This window comes from Calliopsis andreniformis, chromosome 1, assembly GCF_051401765.1.
Source record: "Calliopsis andreniformis isolate RMS-2024a chromosome 1, iyCalAndr_principal, whole genome shotgun sequence".
Classification (NCBI taxonomy): domain Eukaryota; kingdom Metazoa; phylum Arthropoda; class Insecta; order Hymenoptera; family Andrenidae; genus Calliopsis; species Calliopsis andreniformis.
The window spans coordinates 15,424,826-15,446,511 of NC_135062.1; positions in this window are offsets into that span (position 1 = coordinate 15,424,826).

Here is a 21,686-nt window from a genome sequence, read left to right on the forward strand (position 1 = left end):
TCGTTGGTTCCCCGTTTTTGCTCGTTACGTTGATCCTTTTCCCGCCGCGGAGCCACGATCTCGTGGTGCTCCCCCAAGGCCGCGTAGTCAAAGGATGGGAAATCTGGCGGAGCTTGTCCCCCAGTCTGGGTACTTCAGCTTCAGCTTCACATATTCGAGACACCCGTGTTTCATCGTTAAACAAAGATTACCGTGGATTGCCTTGAGAGGTCCTCTCTATCGGGCGTGCGGCCTGTGCACCAGTCTCACCTAAATCCACGATACCTGGTTGCTTAATCCAACGTTCGAAATGAAGTGGGACCAGAGAAAGTTGTTAACGAATATACATATGTAATCTTACGTAATTGGGTATCGTCACAACATTATCATTTTTCTCTCTCAAGTGTGTCTGTTGCTAGTAGTGTTTAAAAAAAATTTTATTCATGGTAATTTAATGAATTTTTTGGTTAAAGAAGAAGGAAAATTTATTGGAATCCAGCGTTTCTAGCTTTTGAAGCATGATTTTCATGCGAATAGATGCTAGAATTCAGCAGGGAACTTTACTACCTTACGTCCATATGGTTATCTAAGCGTCTTGATTCGTCGAAATTATTGCATGTTCGTAAATGTCGATATAAACGTGTGAAATATATTTGTGACTTTTCTAAAAGCGATTGTCCTGGAATATGCGAATTTTATTCTTAAAAAATTCATTTTTCTAGAAAAAGGATATGAATGCCATTTAAGTATGTATTCTTAGCCTACACGCGTTCTAGTTTCATGAGGTGATCGAGGATATGTATTCGTTTGATCTTTATCAGTAACCTTTATTTCATTGCGACATTAAGACTACATTATGGTGCATTGACCATTCGCCTTGTAACATTAGCGTTTGTCTTATATGCGATCGCAAGTACAAATTGTTCCGGCTGTTTAGTGTTGCCTGTTTCATTCTATCGATATCCGTAACGTTCGTTAGATAGGAGAAATAATCAGTTCATTAAACCACGAATATATGGTATGGTTTATATGTTTCCTTGTTTGCGTCAAAGCGTAAGAAACGAGGGACGACGATTCTTCGTAATGTCGTGTACGGGAAATACCCTGTGAATTATGACTACCGCTTTCGTACTCCTTGTTTTTATAAAGATATCAATAACTGTATTAACCACTGTCGTTTATTTTTACTTCATCAACGTCTATAGAATCTCTGATGTAGCAATCTTGCTGTATCTGCTTTTTTCCTTTTATGACTTCCTCCTAATAAATACGGAAATATACTGCTAATTTGTAGGCAAATGTAGTCAAGAAATCAGTACATTCTAAGAAGAATGAACATTTCTGTAAAATCCATAGAATTTAGAATTACCGCGACAAATCTGATTGCAAGTAGCGTGGACAAAAGTGGGGGCTTTATTTCATATTATATAAATCACTATGAACAGGTTGCATTAGAAATAAGAGGTGTGACTTAATTTTCACATCGTTAAAGTGACGTGTCCCTTCGTTAAGAAAAAAAAACTACCATGAATACATTGTGACGGTCAGCTCAGCATAATAAATGGGCTTCATTTGCGAGATCAGATGATAGGCGTGTAACTCTGCAATTGACTATGATACATAATGTTGACTAGTTCTTTAATTACGTGATATAATTAAGATAGGTTTCGACGAAATATGAGTAGTAACTAGTCTGGACGAGAAAAAAATATCTTTGAATGTTTGTCATTTTTTAGCTATAGATGAAAGGTACAAACATCAGTTCTTCCTTTTAATCATTTGTTTTATCGTGAAGGACATTTATCACACATATTTATCGTCAAAGAGACCATCAAATATCTGCCATTTTAAAATAATTGAGGAACATATTGTAATAACATAAATAAAATACGAAGACACGTGTCCCGTTTCGAAATGATATACATGTATTTGCATACAAAACAATGTCGAATGAATAGCGTAATTGTTTGTTCATTCGCGCAATGGTTATATCGATTCATTCCTAAATAACCTCCAGTAATAGATTGTTTTGTTAAACCCGCAGTACCATGTATTATATGACGTATAGTTAGAACCAAACGAAGTAATCGCTGCAATACGATCGTTCTAAGCGGAAACGTTAATTATCTGCGGTTTAATCTGAATGGGATTCGTCATACGTCTTTCGATTCGTGTTAAACGTTCGGGAAAATACGGTAATATGAAAAATGGTGCATAAACTAACTGCAGCCTAGAAGACAGTCATGAACAACAGTGGAAAATACAGGGTTTTCGTCAGTAGGTGTTAGAAATTTTCAGAAGTGATTCTATATGCTAAAATGACAGGAAAATCCAGAATGACGACATATCGTTTGACGCTTCGTTTCCAAGCTCCTAGTAGTTGAGAAAACGTCTAAACTCTAAAATACCCGTGAAGCGTGTCTGACTCGAGGACCCATTCTACTGATACCGCTGCGTCTGACCCGACTATTGCTCACCGGCAGTAGAACAAGTGCTAAGTCAGACACACTTCTCGCGCACGTTAGGTGTATTTTTCACAACTAGTAACTCAAAAACTAGGCCTCAAACGCAATTTCATAATTTTTAATTTTCGATTACTTATTTAATTTTCCGACTGATTAAGAAAACATACTTACTTTTACTTTCAATTTTTTGAGTTTTCACTCCAACGTCCAGTATGGAATTTGCACCGAGGAAACATTTTCCTTTTGAACCGCTGGATCCTGGTGGTTCATTAGCGATCATCCAGTCGTATTTCGTTCTCTGTGTATCTGCGGAGTAGTCGACAGTGACGAATTGTTCTCGATACCCTGCATAATTTATTTCACGGTATTGATGCGCGGTAGAACGCGTCAGAGTTGTGGGTAGGGTAGGGAAAGAAAACTAACGCGGTAACTGCGTCAGAGGAACAAGTAGTGGGTGTGTCGTGAACATAGCCCGCTGATACACGCCTCTGTCTTATTGCGGACATGCATATTAAGGGGGTGAAAAAAAGCTGAACCGGTTTTAAAAGACCATAACCTCTAACAACCACACGCCAGTGTATTTTTAATGAATTCTTAAAAGGATACTCCTCCAGCGGCGTGCGGCGACATTATTCGCTTCTTTTCGCGCGACGATTCCTTCCTGAGAAGCTTTCATAAAATTTAGTATAAAAGATAGGAACGTATTAAAAGTGAACCACGGCTATTTCTTCGCGCGATTGCACGTCCATGCCTCCGTGACCAGTTTTATGTATCTCCATGGTTGGCGTTGCGAGATTATTGCAAAATTTATGGAGCTTTCGGGAACAAAAAACGAGCGACCACGGATGTGAATAAACGGTAAAAATGTTTCTCTCACCCTTCATTTTATGCTGTGGATAGAACACTTGGTGTGATATGTATGCTCTGTAGATTAAATGACTTAAAAGGATTGCAATTTAGATATTTATTGTAGTAGGTAAAAGAGCTCGTGTAATGCTTACAATAGAGATCTCGGTACTTGTCGCTTCGATAGTTGTACGTGAGCCCACTTTGTTACATCTCATTAAGACGTAGGCTTGAGTACTTATTTGGAACGATAATAAATGAACTATGAAATTATAGTGGAAACGGAAATGTAGATCTTAATCCGAATGGATCTGATTGATTATCTTAGATGTGTAAAGAAGTTTTTTACTACTCACTTGTCCGTTATCTTATTCAGTAAATCGTTCCTCGAATTGCTAATTAATTCCTATCTTAAAAGTACATATTTCAAACACTTATCGTTTAGTGTTTGATTGTTTGTTGATCTCGAGATATCGTAACTCCCATCGTATGCAAAAAATTCCGTTAGATTACTACCACGTGCTTCCTCTCTCTTTTGCCACTGCGATCGGTACCCATCCTTCGTTTTGCCTTTTTTCAAATTCATTCCAGCGCTCGGACTTTTATCCATCGACACATCTCTTGACTGGAGTATCGGCTATTCGATTGCACGTTCAAGGCTCTGGCAACCTTGAGTTAGATTTTCCTGTATAACTACCACAACGTTCCTGCACACATAGTCGCACAAGCGCTGCTTGAATTTCTTATCCGATTTCGTCGATTTGTTTGGCAAATTTGCTCGCGTGTCAGACTGACGTTTATTGTTCCGCTAAGAAGCTATAAACGGTGAATTTCCTACTACTGATCGCCTACAGCAAATAGTCATTAACGATTGTTAAAATGTGCAACAAGATAATGGTCGCCAGACGTTGGACGCGCAAATCTTTAATCAACGACCTTGCGACTATAGACGAACGTAAAAGTGAATGGAACAAGAACAAAAATAGGATGCAAAATGCGAAATGTATTAATGTCTAGTCAAGCATAAAATTCTCGTACATCACTTTTCAGTCATAAACATTTTACAGTCGTGGTTGTGTTATGAGTACCATCGTTATGAATAGCGATAAATTATCAAAATCTATAGGTTACTAAGATATTGTCAAATGAGATGATTAGACAACGTGTGGAAATCTGTCTATAGATCACTAATGGATGTACCGTATCATGACAAGAGCCATATTTCACTTATCAGAAATACTCAAAAGCCACATCCTCTAATGGAGCAGGATGAATATTAATTATTATACACTTTTTAGCAAAATTAAAGGATCACTAAGTGGTTTTTCTCCGAATCTTGCCCAAATCCAAGCTATTCTCTTGGACTTGATAAATTTTTTTGGGACTGGTTTTACGGTAGATTTCTAGTTTGAAGCTTCTCCTTTCCAATGAGAACTTAAAAATTGATGGGCGATTTTATGTCGAAGATTTAGCACGTGCAGGAATGGAACGTCATTATAATTCAGTCATTAATTGAAATTTGTGATATTTAACTTTATCTCTCGGTGAGGCCTACTGGTACTTGAACACGTTTCCAAGGTTATATATGAATTTTAATCTGACTGGAGATACAACCTACTGGCTGCAGAGAGATGCAGAACGGAGCTCCTATTATTACGTACAGAATTAATAATGTATGTGCCAGACTGCCAGGCAACAGCATTATAAATTAGACAGGCTTCTTATCATGAATGTACCACCACGTATATATACATAGCCCGTCTAATCTTTGATCGCTTATGTATTCCAATTTTTAATGACTGAAATAACATTGAACGAGCACTACGTCTGCCTTTATTAGATCATCTAGCGCAATTAAAATTTCAAGATTTCGAGATGCGGGCAGGTTTGCATAAATCCTGACTCTAAATGTTTTATATCAGGCATTCAAATTGTTTAATGCTTCAAAATATTTGATCGTGAGCTGGTGATAAATCAATGTCTGAGGGATCACCTGACACTTGCAAGTGCTCAATTAAACGATTATAGTGATTATTTCCAATTAACGTGAGCATGTTTGCTGTTTTGGATCACAACGCTGCTAGACGATTTCGCAAATATTTTTACGCGCTGCACAGCCTGTTGGAGGTTGAAACAAGGAAGCGTGGAAAAAAGAAACAGCAGGATAGGTCTGATAGAGCCGCATCGCTGCTAGGTACTGCAGCTGCAGTTGCAGTTGTAGCCTGACTGCAAACCGCTGAGAAGGGAAATCCAATACCATGGAATTGAATAACGTATCGACAGACGTCGTAGGGTGCGAAGGCACGTTCGGGAACAACTTCCTCCTGTAGGGACCACAGTGGATCACCTGGAGATCGATAGAGTGCATTCGTTCGTTTCGGTACTGAATTCACCTTAGCATAATACTTTAGTTTTCATCCTCTTCAGTGTTTTATTCTTCCATCATCGACACTGTTTCGTCCGCGAGAGCAGTAACTATAAAAGTAAATTGTTGAGTAATAATAATTTATGAACTTGTAAAAAATATAGAAGGGTCAGAGGGGAAAAGTTTAACGTATCTGAAGCCCTATTTTTTTATTAGTTTTTATATTAGAAAAGTTCGCTAAAATAAAACTCGTAGACAGTATTTCGAATAGTTTCACTAGAGAACGTAAAAAATATGAAAAGGTTAGGGGTTAAGCTAGTGAAACAGACCAACAACTGATATTGATGAAAAAACTAGGGAAGCAGGTGCAGTTGACAAGCATTTAGGTAGTTTCAGTGTCGTTGTTTCTATCTTTTGTGACAAACTGTTTGAAAAATTTTGGCCAAAAGGATGTGTCTGAGCCAAGACAAACCAAAGTGAGTAATATGGGTCACCGGAAGTACGGGTAAATTATCTACTGTACAAACGAGCTTATGTTCCAGGACACGAACGAAGTTAGACCTTGGACTAGTAACCCACATAATGCGCACTGAGGCAACGTGATCGTCCTTCGAATATCGATAATACCCATGCACGCGTACCACAACTATTCCTCATCCACCGAATTTTGTGGACTTTTAGCTGAGCTTTTGTTGTTGAATTCTATTAATAGAGCGATTAGTTTTTAAACTCTGCACATTCAAATCCTTTTGACCCAAAAGGGATGACCCCAAACGTGCTAGAACGAACCCCCAGATAGGTTCAAAGCGGGTTTCTAGGATCTAAATAGGATTCTAGAACCATAATAGATCCAGCTTGCGTCTCTAGCTCCTATATTGATTTAAATTAAGTTGGAATCCTATACTGATTAGACGTGAATCCTTGGACCCTCTGTGGATCAGTCAACACGCCCTGAATCCCTAGATTTCTAGACTAACATTAGCGATTTTTAATTTTATCCAATTCGTTTATGATTATAAATCTTCCTTATTTATTTCAGGTGGTGTTAAATCAAGATCTAGTCGGAATTAATATTTTTGAGCAGTAAGAAGATCTTGCATGGTATCCATCACGTTACTCTGTGCGGGGAGGGACAAAGGTAGAGGTAAGTACCTCAGAATTTCCTATAAATAGCAGAAACAATAGTATTTACACACAATATGATAGCTGCAATCATGCATGAGATGAAGAGTAAATCGTAATTACTATTTGTACTATTATTTGTTTACTTACATGCCCGAGTAAGTCGAAGTCAATAATCTTCTATGTAAACATGTCCTGACGTACAGCAGTGCGTATGTTTATTTCGTACATTGGATATTTTTTCACGCTCCGTTTAATCGAGCTTCGTAGTTGTTCTTCAATTGAGTCCGAAGACCTAGTCGAGCGTGTCGTATCGAGCAGGTTGAATTCCATTAACACTGGTGCATTCAGCCTCGATTCTAGATTAAACTGAGTTTATTTTATAAGAAACGAGGCCATGTATCCTGACACATGGCGTTCAGGCTGATAGTGTTTGGATTCGAAGGTTTGTTTAAATCGTGACGAGTTCCTGTTATATATACGAAGTGGTCGATAGAAGAAATCATACAAAAATTGAGGTGTTGTAGCACAGTGATCATAATACGACTCAATATATTCCCTGCTTTGTGGATTATTGGGCCATTACTTCGCGAAAACTTTGCTAATGGCTGAACTTCAATAATGACTTCGCCTCTTTGATTATACATGCGCACAAGCCAACAAACTTCTTGAATTTTCATGAATATGTGTGCTTTGCCTTCGCGCTTGCTCGTTTCTCTATGTATTAGACTATCCTATTCACTATTTTTTATTTGGTCTGGTGGGTATCTTGACGTGCTGAACGCCACTGAGAAACTTCTGATCACGATAAGTTAATGCAACTCAGAAAGGCCTTCTTATTATGAAAGCTGATGCAAAACTTTATCGAAAGTTTTCCTTTAATATGTTTGAAGTACATAGTTAATTGAATTATGGTTTTGCCTACGATTTTAATTATGGTATTTTCATGACTTTGTGTACTTAAATTATTATTTCGAACTTTTATATTCAGCAGTGTATATCTGTTCTAAATAAATTGCTCAAAAAACATTATCGTATAGAAAAGTTTTGGGCAAAAATTAATCCAACTTTGACTGACGATAACTCAGCGAAAAATGCTCGTAGGATAATGTTTTTTCTTTTAAATTGAAGCCTGAAACTTTTACCTTGAAGCACTATATATCAATTTTAAGTTTAATGCACCTCTAGCACTGTACTACCTTAAAGCTGAGGACATGTTTGTCGTATTAAAAATTGCATAATTTGACGGGATGCACGAACTTGCGAAAATTTTTTTCGGAGATGCCGTTTACAGGAGCACATAATTCGATCCTTTCCCTTTAATTTAAAGGAAGAATCGAGTCGCTATGATTTTTTTTCGCAAAGTTAGAGCACTTCAAAGTAACCCTTGCATTTTGATAGCACATGGAGTAGTGGCAATACATGGCAAAAATGCAAGGGTTACTTTGAAATGCTGTAACTTTGCGAAAAAAAATCATAGCGACTTGATTCTTTCTTTAAATTAAAGGGGAAGAATTGAATTATGTGTTCCTGTAAAGATCATCTCCGAAAAAAATTTTCGCAAGTTCGTGCATCCCGTCAAACTTTGCAATTTTCAATACGAAAAACATGTCCTCAGGTTTAAGGTAGTACAGTGGTAGAGGTGCATTAAACTTAAAATTGATATATACTATCTTAAAGTAAAGATTTCAGGCTTTAATTTAGAAGAAAGATCACGATTCTGTGATAATTTTTTATTGAGTTATCGTCAGTCAAAATTGGACCAATTCTTTTCCAAAATTCTCCTACGCCATAATTTTTTACGAGCAGTATATTTTTTAAAATGATTTATGTATCGGCGATCAATTTGATACGTGACACGACGGCTATCCTGTTTTCATACATTTTTGGTAACCCAGGAGTTGACATCAAAGGTGATCGCTCAAAAATGAATGAAACCATGGTTTCTTGAACGACAGATAGTAAATTCAATGTTAGCGAACGTGCGCAAAGAGGTGCTCTGTAATGGTAGCGGCGAATTCAGTCGAAAGTAATTGAGGTAGATAGCGGATGACTTTTCCCTGAATCGTTGAAAAATGGTCTTTAACGTTTTCGTTGTTTTTCGAGAAAATGTTAGTAACCTCACCGCAGCAAATTTTTTTAAAATATTTGACGATGATAGCGACTACGAATAAATTCTATAAAATTAAGTTGCAACGAATTAACGTGACAAATTTTTCTGCCTGAAGTGTTTATTAAAAAACTTCAGTGTTTTCATGTTAAAAATTGTAGATGCATTAATTGAGTTATTAAAGTGCAATTTTCATTTTCGTAGACTATTGTTTAATCTTTCAGCAAGTTTTGCATATAATCTCCAGGGTAACTGTTTTTATCATAAATAAAATATTTAAAATTAAAACCACAGATAAGAGCTGCTTCTGACGTTCATCGTTTACGTACCCTCTGACAGCGATTACTACATGTTTATCAGACGATCGGGGTTCAGTGAAATGCGAAAAACGTTTTAATCGGGAAAAGTAATTATCCGTTGAAGTGCAGCGAAATTACGGGCTTTCCTTGGCTATTCGTGATTACCTGTATGATGCTAATAAAAAATGAACAGGGAACCTTCCTTGGTATATTAAAAAGTAATTTTCGAACAGTTATGAAATTTTTAATGCGATCGTCAAGTAGAAAGCCCTTAAGCTAAATTAGGTCTTCAATTATTTATATTAAATCATGTTAAAATATAAAATATTCTATAGTTCGTACTCTTTTTTATTGTTGGATGTTTCATATTGAGAATCCACGATTCACTGTGCTGGAGGATTTTCTCTATTTCCTTATCAGTACTTCAGTAAATCGTTAGTACCAAATGAAATTTTGATCTGAACCTCAGACTAATGGGACAATCATCCAAAATTGATCCATTACTGCACGATTCATTTCAATAATGAGTTGGATTAAGATGACTGAACTCCACATGACAAGTAACTAGGAAGAAGGGTACCATTTCAGCTCAGCTGTTACTTCTCCGCGAGTTAATCTCCGTAAATTCGACCATCCGACGCCTGGGAGCTGAGATGCCCTTGCGCGAAATGTACTGAATGCGTCGGGCATGCTCGTGGATGAATTAAGGAAGAGGTCTGAAATTGAAATCAAGTCCACGTAAGTCGTGAAATGCGCTTTCTCGCGACGGAAAATAATTTCCCTCATTTGCGAGGACTCTCAATTGTGTCAAAAATGACATTGAAATACGCGCGTGGCACACCTCAATTGAAAGCGAAAAAAGGTCGAATTACTTATTCCACTGTCTAAAAGGATTAAAAACGTCGAGTAGAAGTAACGAGCTCCTTCAAGGAATATGTGAAGATATTTCTTTCGCTGGCCAAGGTAAAGTTCATTTTACGAATAAATGAAGAACGCAGCGATTCGCGAATAAAACATGAGCAATCCTTTCGCGTCGATTCTAATATTACGAACTGACGAATATTTGCTAGCGATCTCAATGTTCGCCCTATGAAAATTGATGAAAGCATAAGTGGCGAGGGTCGAGGTTTGAGAGGCCGGAAATGCTGATTTCACGAATCGTTCGTCAGACGGCGAGGGTTTTCTTTCATGCTATCGATCTTGAACAAGAGAACAAGCTTTATTTTATAAATAACGAGAAAACATGCCTCAGGCTTTTTCAGTCTGCTATGTACAGAATTATTTTCGATGTTTTGTGCAAGGAAAGTACAGTTTATTGCATTCATGAGTACCTTTGCAGACAGAAAATTTTATTTCGCATGAGTACATATTAAACTTGAAATTTTACAATTCACAGTGTGAATAAAATATTAAAATTCAATTGGTAGGGAAGAAAGACGTGATAGAGGGTGCTCGCTAAGAAATACCTCCTTTTACGTATACATCCGTCTGTTTATACGCGTATTTATCACTCATGTGAGTGTTCGTGCTTCTCCTGTGGCGATCCTTCTATCCTTGTCCTGTTTCCAGCAGCTTGAAGTGAGATTTTCACAAGATTTACAGTTTTCTGAATTTATCTGAATGCCCTTCGCATTCGACCTTATCCTCATTTCCTGTGTCCTTCGAGAATGGCCCTTTATCGTTTTACTTCGGAAAATCTTTGAGGACACCTTCCTTGGCTTCACACCGAATAGCATTCCGTGGGAGTCGCAACGAATATGCGGCAATTTGCATATAAAAAGTTGCGCGCATATAACCAGTGTTTTCTCATGTGCAATTGTGCGAAAAGGAAAATCTCTTGCGAAGGATCCCTACTTGATATCATTTTCTTCTTTAACTTATGTTTTCTTTGACATGTATGTAATTGCTTGTAGGATTTTCTTTTAATCGTTAATAGCGGATTTATTCATGCAGAAATGGCATTGTTTCATTTCCAGTTTGTCAGGTTAAACAATTGGGGTTTCAAGAACATCGGAAGGGAAATTAATTCTGAGAATTCTATCTCATTAAGGTCATCCTTTTTGGACGTTGATTTAATTAATTCCTGTCGGCTCGCCGTCAAGAGCAGCAATGAAAAATTAAATTTCCACCATTTCCTTCGAAAGAATCCCTTTTATCCTGCGATGCCAAGTCTATACTAATTAAATTATCGTGTTTGTGATTGAAAATCAAAACGTAAGCCAAGCCATGATTGTTATGAGATATGTGAGTATTTATGTACTTATAATTTTCCATTGTACTAAAAAGGTATTAACTTCCTAGTGAGTTTCGTGGCACGTCATTTCAGATTGGCTTCCATCGTGTACGAGAGGATCCTACAATTCTTTTCTTCACTTTTTTCCATTTCTAAGATCACCTATTATCGCGGGAAACTCGCTGGTGTAAGCGTTACTTCCTTTATTGCCTGGCCACAGATTGAGTAGCACTACTGGCGTCAAGTAGAATCATCTGTCCGTGATCAGACTCTGACAACGCCTAAGAGGGTGATACCTTCCCATTTATTTTCTTCTCGATACTTGCCTGTATCTCTATCTTTGCCAACTGTGTATCAATAATTAAATACATTTTTATAACAAATTAAATATTTTTAAAATTGCAAAATTTATGTAGTTCGTGTTTTATGGTTACGAATAGCTTCGTTGTAGCCATCACTTGCTATAATGAAGATCGTAATCCTCACAGCGCTCCAGCAGTTCATTGACGCAAAAGTTATGGCACTTTAGTGACAAAGTAACAACTTTCCCATAACACAGTTGCCAGGGCGTTTAGCGAGTACTTAAAGTGGCCAAGTGAAAGTCTAACTATCCTACTTATCGATACTTATATAATATAGTATTTTCTTTTGGAGATCACATTGCTAATCGTACAAGTTTAGCCTTTCTCAGGATATATCTAAGGCGAATAGATGTGTTCAGAATCGTTTACCTTCAAGTCATACACGTGCCACGTGTTAAGTCCTTCACATTTTAACAAGTAGTCAGCTAAAACCGACGAGAAGGCAATTTTCTTTGAAACGAAACGTAACATCACGTCTGAGCATTTCTTAGTTTCTCGTTTGTCCTCGGGAGTCAGTAGAGATCGTTCGTCTTTCAAAAAGGTTTTGGTGCTTAGGGGACGAAGAAAAGATCCCAAGAGTTCTGGATATTGCGCAACCCCTGTGACCTGAGAAGAAGGATGGCTATCCTTTCTTGAGGGAAAAATGTGATTTAAAACGATATTTCGAGCGTATCTCGGTTTACGTTCATCGATTTAGGATCGAGAAAATGATTATGACCTGTTCAGTAACGCGCGCGAATATCTTGCAGGGGTTGGTGCAGAATTCTGACTCGTTCGTTAGCGAAAATGCCGACTGTTAGCTATTCTTCGCTTTGAAGGAGCTACCGACGAACGAGAGGGTAGGGAAACGAATAGAATATCGCATAATACGAAAGTTGGAGAGAGATCTTCGTTTTCCACTTTTTTCCCTAAAATCTTTCCAGAAAACCGTGCATTCTACTGTCGGGACGTTTCTTCCTCTCGGATAAGAATGTCTTCCTTTGAGCCTTGTTCTCGTGAAAAAGATTCCTCGTATTTCCCACTGAACTCATTGTCACGAAGTTGATTTCAATTTGAGAGAAGAATTAAGAGCGTTTGAAATTTTTTCGCCTGTGAAAAGCAAAGGAAATATGAGATACGGTATCTTCGCGTCTCACATTAAACGGGAACGACTGTTAAATATAATTTAAAATATCACGAAACCCAGTTAAACTTTTTCTGAGAAACATACTTACATTCCATAACAGGCAAGAAAAAAATTGTGAATTATACTGCGAAGCTGTTCATTCACAAAAGAATGAGATATCCCCCGTTCTAAAACAGTGAATCAAGACAAGCCCATAATCAGCACATCCCCCTCACGCAATACCGATTAATAAAGAAAACCCTCTACACGAGGACACCATAAACAAAAACAGGGGGCAGATGAGGGGAAGGGTTAAAGTAGCAAAGCAACGGTGTTAGGACCCATCTAGCAGACGTCGACGGTTTGTGTGCTCCGGCCGTGGAGGCTGCGCGGAAAAATCGATAGCCAACGCGAACCGACGGCGTCGTCGTCGGCGGCAGCGATGGTAGCGGTGGCGGTGGTAGCGACGGTGGTGGTGGTGGTGGTTGGTGGTGGTGGTGACGACGATGGTGGTGGCACTGGCGGTGGTGGTGGTTGCGAGTAGCAGGCTAGAGTCCGACAGTGCAGTCAACGTTGGGACCGGCAGCCCAAAAGACACACGCGGACCTCGCACGTTTTCCACCCCCTCCCCCTAGGCGCATCCCCCTCCAGCACCTCTCGCCCTCGAACTTTTCGTACGTCCCCAAGAGAACGTGTCGTGCCCCGAACGGGACTCGTCTCCCCCTGGCGCACGCTGGCCGATTCGCAGTACACGAACGGACGCAAAAGGAGCCGACGCGTCTCGGCGGCCGTGCTCTTGCCCGCTTAACGGACGTGCAGTGGGTGTGTGATAGAAATGCAATGCTAGTGACGCGGTACGACGCGGCATGACGATGCTTCCTTGCCTCTTCCGTCACTCTTGCCTGCCCTCCCGTTGCGTACCGATCGCGTGTGTGCCAAGATAAATGCAATGTTGTGACGCGTGACACCGCACCGGCCCGACACACGCCGCTCGACACACGCTCCTGGAACTTCTAGCCCGCTTTCGGATCCTATTCGAGCCCACATCCCCGCGACCATGGATGATAAATGCTCGAGTGAACGGTAAATGTCACCGCGACCGCTGAACAACTGCACGTACAATGTGCGCGCACGTTTTAATGGACCAGTACGTGACCTGCTCCTTGACAGTCTCGGCTCCCTTGGCGAGGACTAGTTTCGCCGTCTGACGGATTTCGGGGGTTTATTGGCTGAGAAATTCTCGGGGAAATAGGATGCTACGCTGCGCGCCTTTTAGAGGACAACGACCCCGTGCACCTTGCTTCCTTCCGTCTCTGAGTTAATCGCCCCCTCCACACCTTGTGACTGTAGCTACTTTTTTTTTTTCTTCCGCGTTCGCACCTGGTCTAGATAATAGATGCTTGATCGTGTGTTTTGCAGGAATGTTTGCTGGGAGTTTAACTTCGGTCGTAAATCATTTTTGCGGTGGCAACTGTTTTTGCACGAGTGTTAAAACGTGACCTCTGATACGTGGCTGTTGGGAAACTGTGTGGAACAAGTTTGTAGGGTATTGTAATATTTACAGGGAGAACAATGTGTGACATTTTCAACGACACCGCGCGATGTACCACGGGGAAGTCGTCGGTGCTGCTGGAATTAGACTGAATGCGGTTTTTGCGGTGCTTGAATTTCTGCAGGTGTTCGTCCAGCGTTATTTATAGTTTGCAATTTGTCGAAACGTCGTTTGTCGTGCCGAAACTAAATCTCTCGTTTAAACCTACGGGACGATACGTGTTCGCGGGAATTAGCGTTGAAGTAGTGTCCCCATTCTTTTTCCTTTTCCCCATTCATTCTCCAGTGATATAATTTCTCGAGAGGTCGAAGTGTTTAGGTTGAAATGGTAGCTAGCTGATGCCGCATGCTTCTAGATACGTAGCTTCGTTTCATTAATGTTGTCGTCAGATTTCGTTTTTCATGTCTCGTGGTTGGCTTTATCCTCATTTGCCTTTGTTGCTGCACGAGCATTATTAATCAGTGTTGCGGCTCGCAACAATGCATACCAGCATGCATAACACTGAAATATTCTCTTGTACGTTCTCCCCTTCTTCCATCATTCTTTTACTCCGTGTCACTTCTCTGCCTCAAGAGCAATCCTCTCGTCGAGCCTACTCCAACGTGTCCCTGTACACAGCCCAACGTAAGAACGAAAGGGTAAAGACATTACGAGCTCGTCAGTTTTAGACAAGTATTATTTTTACCTGAGAACATCAGCTTCAACTTATCCCGACTACGCTCCGCTTGCTCCACTTCGTTTCGAATCGCATGTTCTATCGACGGTTCCATTATTCGAAGATGCAGGTCTCCTAAAATGGTAACACTTGCTGGATCGATCAGTGTGTCTCTGATTTCAAGTTTTCTACAACTGTTGACGAAGTATCTTAAGCGCCTCTGAGAGGCTTGCAACGGTGTATTTGCGCCCGCAAATTATTCCCTTTAAGTCGACAAGCTCGATATTCGGTACTCCGAAGTACCAGAGACACCACTTTGATCATTTAATTGACTGGATAGTAGTAATTAGCAGCTGCTCCTTAGTTCATTTTTTACGAGCCAGTTACGACACGGAAACGACCAGGTAATTATGCTATTTGTACGCCTAATAATTCGAATATCAAACTCTAGAGGTAAAAGTTTGTCAAACTGATGTTACGAAGTTGGAGTAACTTGGAATATTTTTTATCGGTCGTTTTGTTGTACTTGTACGTCTTCTTCTGACGCATTTTACCATGCGTCACTACTTTATTTTCTCAGTGGAAAATTCTTCAGGTATGGTTTTTATTCTTCACATATTTTCATACTCTCAAAGGTTGTCGCTTCCGGTCACGTCGCATGAATAAACTGTATTACTTTCGAATTCTCGGTATATATTCTCCTTTGTGCCATCCTGGCGATTGGTTAGAATGTTTCAAATAGTTTATGGCTACCTCGAGCTGCAGGGCTTTCGATATAGTGATCTCTGAAACATAATCTCGTTGATGCGCTCATATGCGACAGAAATTTTTGAAGTACCATGACGATAACGAATTTTATTCGGAAAACGGAACCGTGGCTGCTGTTATTCCTCGATGGATGAACGTTTCCTGAATAAATTATTTTATGGCCGGGGTGTTTCGTAAAATATTTCTGAAATATTGAGTGGTATATTTTCAGCCAAGCTACTAAAATATTTTTCGTACAATTTCATTTACTTTTGCATTCTGGCAGTAAAAAATAATTTTGATACTTTAATTTTTCTAATTTAGCTGTCATTCGAAAGTGCAATTCTCTTAGACATTTATTATTTAAGTAATTTTGCAAGTAAGGAGTCATTTTTATATTTCGTTTATATCCGAGGGCGTTAAAGTGGTCACGTATCGAACAACAAGATTGTAAAATTGAAAAATAGGAGTTGGCGAAACATAACGGGCAGGAACAGAAAGTTGTTGGCGTGGGTATTCTTGGGGTCGATATCTTGTTATCGGAAAGCACTAGTCATCCTGATAAAACGATATGGCGGATATCGAGATAAATTACAAAACAGCACCACCGTTGCAAACGATATGATTTCCACAATAATATACGACATCGTGTTCCGTTTTCCCTGGCGTCTACCGAGCCACGAAATTCCTCGTAATATCTTCGCGTCGCCTGCAGATCCGCAGGATGTAAAAACAGGAGATATTCTGAATCCTTTCGACTCATGTTTCCTCCATTTTACATGAAATCACCTCGCGCATCACCTTATCCTTTACACATTTTACGACGCTGGTCGTTCGTTCTCTTCGAAACATTTTCTCAATACAGTATTTCATGATTTTCCACTTAGCGCGTACGCGTGATCGAGACACCAAATTTCACAGTATCCGATACAGGGGGTTAGAAAAATGTAAATCGAAACGGCGATTGACTGCAAGGGCTGCTGAAAGACGGAAGGAAAATGAGCTCGACGAGATGGAAGAGCGTACTCGGGAAATTTGCTTTTTTCCAACGAGCTCGCATAGCCTTTTTCCTCAACCTCGTACGGTGTTGGATATATTCAAACAGTCTAATGACTGTTCTTTGGAAATTCAATCCCTTTTTCCATGCCAAGGGATCGCTAATGCAAAACCATTTTAACCGTATACATTTCTTCCGAAATCGTTTCTTTCTTCCTCGGAAAAAGAAATAAATTTTCCGTTGTTTATTCACTTGGTCAAAAGTGGGGCAATTCCTGTCCATACAGTAGGCGGAAAGAATTAATATATGGTATTCGAATTCAGAGGGGATCGGTGAATGTTTACGAACTCGGATATGTGCGGTATTTTAACGAGGGGGATGTCAGAAAAAAAGGAAGTCCCTGGAGAAACGCGGACAGTGAAATCTGAAAAGAATTCACAAAACAGGAACAAAGTTAAATCCGTGTAACACAAGCGTCTGCGATCTCGTGGAAGCGACTGAGTCCCCGCAGAGCAATAAAGAGCAGCTTTTCATTTTGCACTTTTTAGGGCGAGCATTCAAAGCGGAAAAAGATTGTACCGGACTAATCCGCGATATCTGTTTGATGCTAAAAGGGAGCAACAATGAAAATCCAGGCAACTACGTGTTCGAAGTCGGTCGACGAAGCTCGTCATTGACGCGTGTCTTCGATGACGCAGTGTCGATCACTGGTTTTTGACTCTATACTTGTAATTGATAATAATCATGGGACTTAAGACCTGGAAGATAGTGAAGTCGTTTCAGCAATAAATATCTCATCAACGATGCAATAACTGCACAATAATTGTACATATGTAATAGACGTTAAAAGAGAAGCCTGCACAAGAAGATTTTTTAAAAAATAGGAAGAGGTGTTTGTCCTTTAGATCTCTGTGATCAAATGTTTCACATATTGTTCGATAATAAATACGTCGCCAATGAATTGGGAACTGACGATATTTTGGAAAATACTTTTCACTATACATCTATCCATAAATTAAGTTAAGTGAGAAGAATCTTTTTGGAGTGTGCATCGTGGGACGAGGAAAAATTTAGAGCATAACACTTTCGGTCGCGACAAGGTTAAGATAATTTTAAAGAAGACAGAGCCGAATGGAAGGAGTGAAATTTTCCTCGACTTATAACGATTGGAAGACACTGTTTTTTCTCTTAATGGAATTGCGTGGAATTACGACTTCGCGAGGGGACTGGAGAGTCTTCGAAAGTTGGACAATGTTCAAGCATGGAATTGGCGTGTGCGGGGAAAACGTGAAGCGTATGAGGTATGATTGAAAAAATGTTTATAAACATTCCAAATAGGGGTAATCACTGGATCAAGTATACTTAGCTAGTAGATTATGTAAACACTATGGAAATCCTTCTTTCTCTATTTTGCGTGGCTAGGAGAGGGTCCACAGAGAAATTTCAAACTAGAATACAGCACACTGAGTGTAGCTGTAGACACAATTCAAAATTAAATTGAATTATGTGCTAAAACTGTTTTCATAACGGCGAGATATCAAAGGACACTCCGAAGACCTGCTCTCTCGCCATAGGAAAGCTCGAAGATACAATAAATTATAAAGTTAGATAGTTGTTTGAAAAAAGAAAAGCCTGTTTGGCTCGGGGCAATTTTCTCGAGTAAAAAAGGAGCGACGAACCGCCTTGACCTCGATCTACTTTTTTATAACACGTTGCACACGTTGCACAGCTTCTTTGCTAGACATAGCCACCTCGGGAAGACGAATCCCCCCTTCACTTCTTCTTTGCTTGTTCTTTGCCAAAAGCCTCTGTGACCTCTCGAGGGTGATGTCCTAGTTATCTATTAACCAGCGTATTTATGCCCACCTCTGTACTTTTATTGTGTACCTAGACATCAGACAGTGCAGTAGACGGTCTAATCAAAGCAAGAAGCAGCGCAAGCAAAGGGCATCCAGAAATGTAGCTTTCCTGAAATTGGAAAATTGGACACTATTTGAATCCCAAGTTTACGAATCATATTTATCGCAAGCTTATTTAGTAACTTTGTTAAAAGCTTGGGAAATGGTAGAGCTAATAAACTTAACGATTCCATGGCCGACAATGGTAATTATGAAAAGGACAACAGTTTAGTAAATAATAATGATGTGCAGCAGGGAACAAAAGCTTACCGCTAAGTGATTTATTCGGTAAATTGCTTACTTTACCTTTTTGGTGATCACGAACTTCTCGTGCCCTAATTTCAGACCTGCCCTTAATATTAACGAACACGGAATTTTAGAGCAAATATTGCGTTTCTAGACGAATACTTATCCTTGACTTCTGCCGGTAATTACGCATTCCTGATTTCATCGACACATTTTCGACGAGATTATTTAGAAGTAGTGTATACTCAATGTATGTTTGCTCTGACTGTGTCCCTTGATTGATAAAACTGTTCCGAGACAACAATTTCATTATTATCACTAATGTATCTCAGCAATTAGAGGAAGCTGCATGCGTCATTAAATAAATGGCAATTGACAATTTCACGTACTATTAATTACTATGTGATTAATATCGCGTTTTTTGAATTTTACAATAATATGAAAGAGAAGGCAACATTATTTTATGATTATTAATAATGACGAAGGTGTATATTTGTGATTTCGCCGCTAGAAATTGGGTTAACAATGTTTTTCTTGATGGTTGTTAGTGCATGGCAAGGATCGTAAGCAGAAATGTAACCATGTCTCGTGTGTACACCTACACATGCATGGACAATCTCATTAAAGGAACCAATTGTTTCCAACGCATATTCAAAGTTGCATTCAGGCACGGAGACTCGAGCCCACCATAGCTTCCCGTTTTACCCGTCAATTCCTTCCATTTTCCGCGAAAATGAATGGGAGGACGTCAACGACAGTGAGGAAACAAAATTATCGTCGGCGGACGATGCTTCCCTGAAGAATAGAAGACTTGTTTTTAAGCTCCCTTTCAATTTCACATGTTATCCTCTCCCTCTGCGCTTTGCCAACCCTCTATGAAATTTCTGAAAGCTATTGATACAATTTTCTTTCCAAAATTTCTTTCCAAAATGTCGATTAGTAGCCGTGATGGTTCAATTAATTTTATCTCGCCTTCTGTTCTTTACGGCTTTCAGTAAATTAAATTATAATCGGTGTTTCATCGAGGGTGTAATTTTCGAATTGAGTTAAAGTGTTAATAAGTGATTAACAAATTTATTACATTATCGTACATTGTTCAATCGAGACATTTATAGTGCTTCGTGGTTTATTCGTCAGTTTATGTTTACGAATTTACATGGAAATTAATTTTGTCGATTAAAGCCGTTTAAGCTTGTTACATGACGTACGAAACTCTGTTTGGAATAATTACCGAAATGGCTTTCCAACATTTTAAAAATATACATTTTTTAGTGTAGACTTGAACGAACAGAGAAGCAATGCATGCGATATGGAAACATCTGAAAATTGCAAATGGGAATAATTGGAAACTAAATTAACGTGTTCAGCTTCATGAGAGAATTTTAACGAAATTGTAAAAACTGAGTGATAAAATACTCAATCATGGAAAAGTAACAATCAGATATACTAAATGCTCCATAAATTCCACTATTTGTTTTTTCATTCTGTTTCTACTTCAATTGCAAAATCTTTGCCAGCGGTTCCAGACACAGCCAATTTCAATTGCATTGTGTGATTTTCTTCACCACAAGTTCTAACTTGCTGAGAGGTACAAACCTGCGAACAAAGCTTGCGACATAGAATGATCAGACGGCGACGCGTAGCTCCAAAAAGACGTACTGTAGAACCTAGAATTATGGTAGTTACATTCTCTGTTCCAGACATCACTGACATTACTCATTCCGCGGTCAACGATCGATACAAACATAAAAGTTCCCTCAGAGACATATTTCCACGATTTTTCTTGCATCGAAACGTGGACGTAACTCAATTCCGTTTATTTCCTACATTTCCTTTGAATTAATGTTTCTCGAAAACTTGAAAAAGTATGTAAGATTTATGTTCTCGTTGTTATCAACGTAATTATGTTAAAAGTCCTATTTCTTTACAACCACATTAATTTTAATACACTGACAGCAATGGAAAAAATAGTGCAAATAACATGAAGCTAATAGTCTAAAATACGGAGTTTCTTTTAAACAAGATACCTGTATAAATGAAAGAACACAAATCAACGCGTTAATATGTATGTATTTGTCATTTCACGTGGTTGGTTTAGTAATTTCGTATTCATTCCACGTCCTCATTAAATCTTGTGATTAGTAATGAGGTCACGACGTAATAATAATTAATCCCATATTTAATGTGCAAAGCTCTGCGCAGTAAATAGTTTTCAAATTATTAAGTTTTGACTTCAGAGTTTTCGTTATTAACTTTGTTGAATCGAATAAGGAACCTCCGCGAAACTTAATATATCATGAAAGATTCTTTCCGCCATCTTTAATAATCTCGGATAGCATAGTGCATATGAAATCCTGTATCTGTGTACACTCGCTTCTGGCAAGCTTTTCCTCTCGTCTTACGAACCTCGACGTTCACGTAATTACATACAGAGCATGCATGTGTTAAGACAGGAACAATTTTCGTCCCCGATTGCTGGCAATAATTTCAGCACTCGTTATCCCAGCCAAGAGTTGCCTGCTGAATATTACAGCGATCTTAATATTAAACAACCGTATACAATGCTGAGCATAGCCCGTTTACACCCGCGTACGTTTGCAGAATGTTAAAGGGAATTTACTTATTCAGGTAGGACAGTATACCGAAGATGTTTTATACGAACTGAAAATTTCTATTCGACGAAACTGTTTGCAGGCTACTTTCCA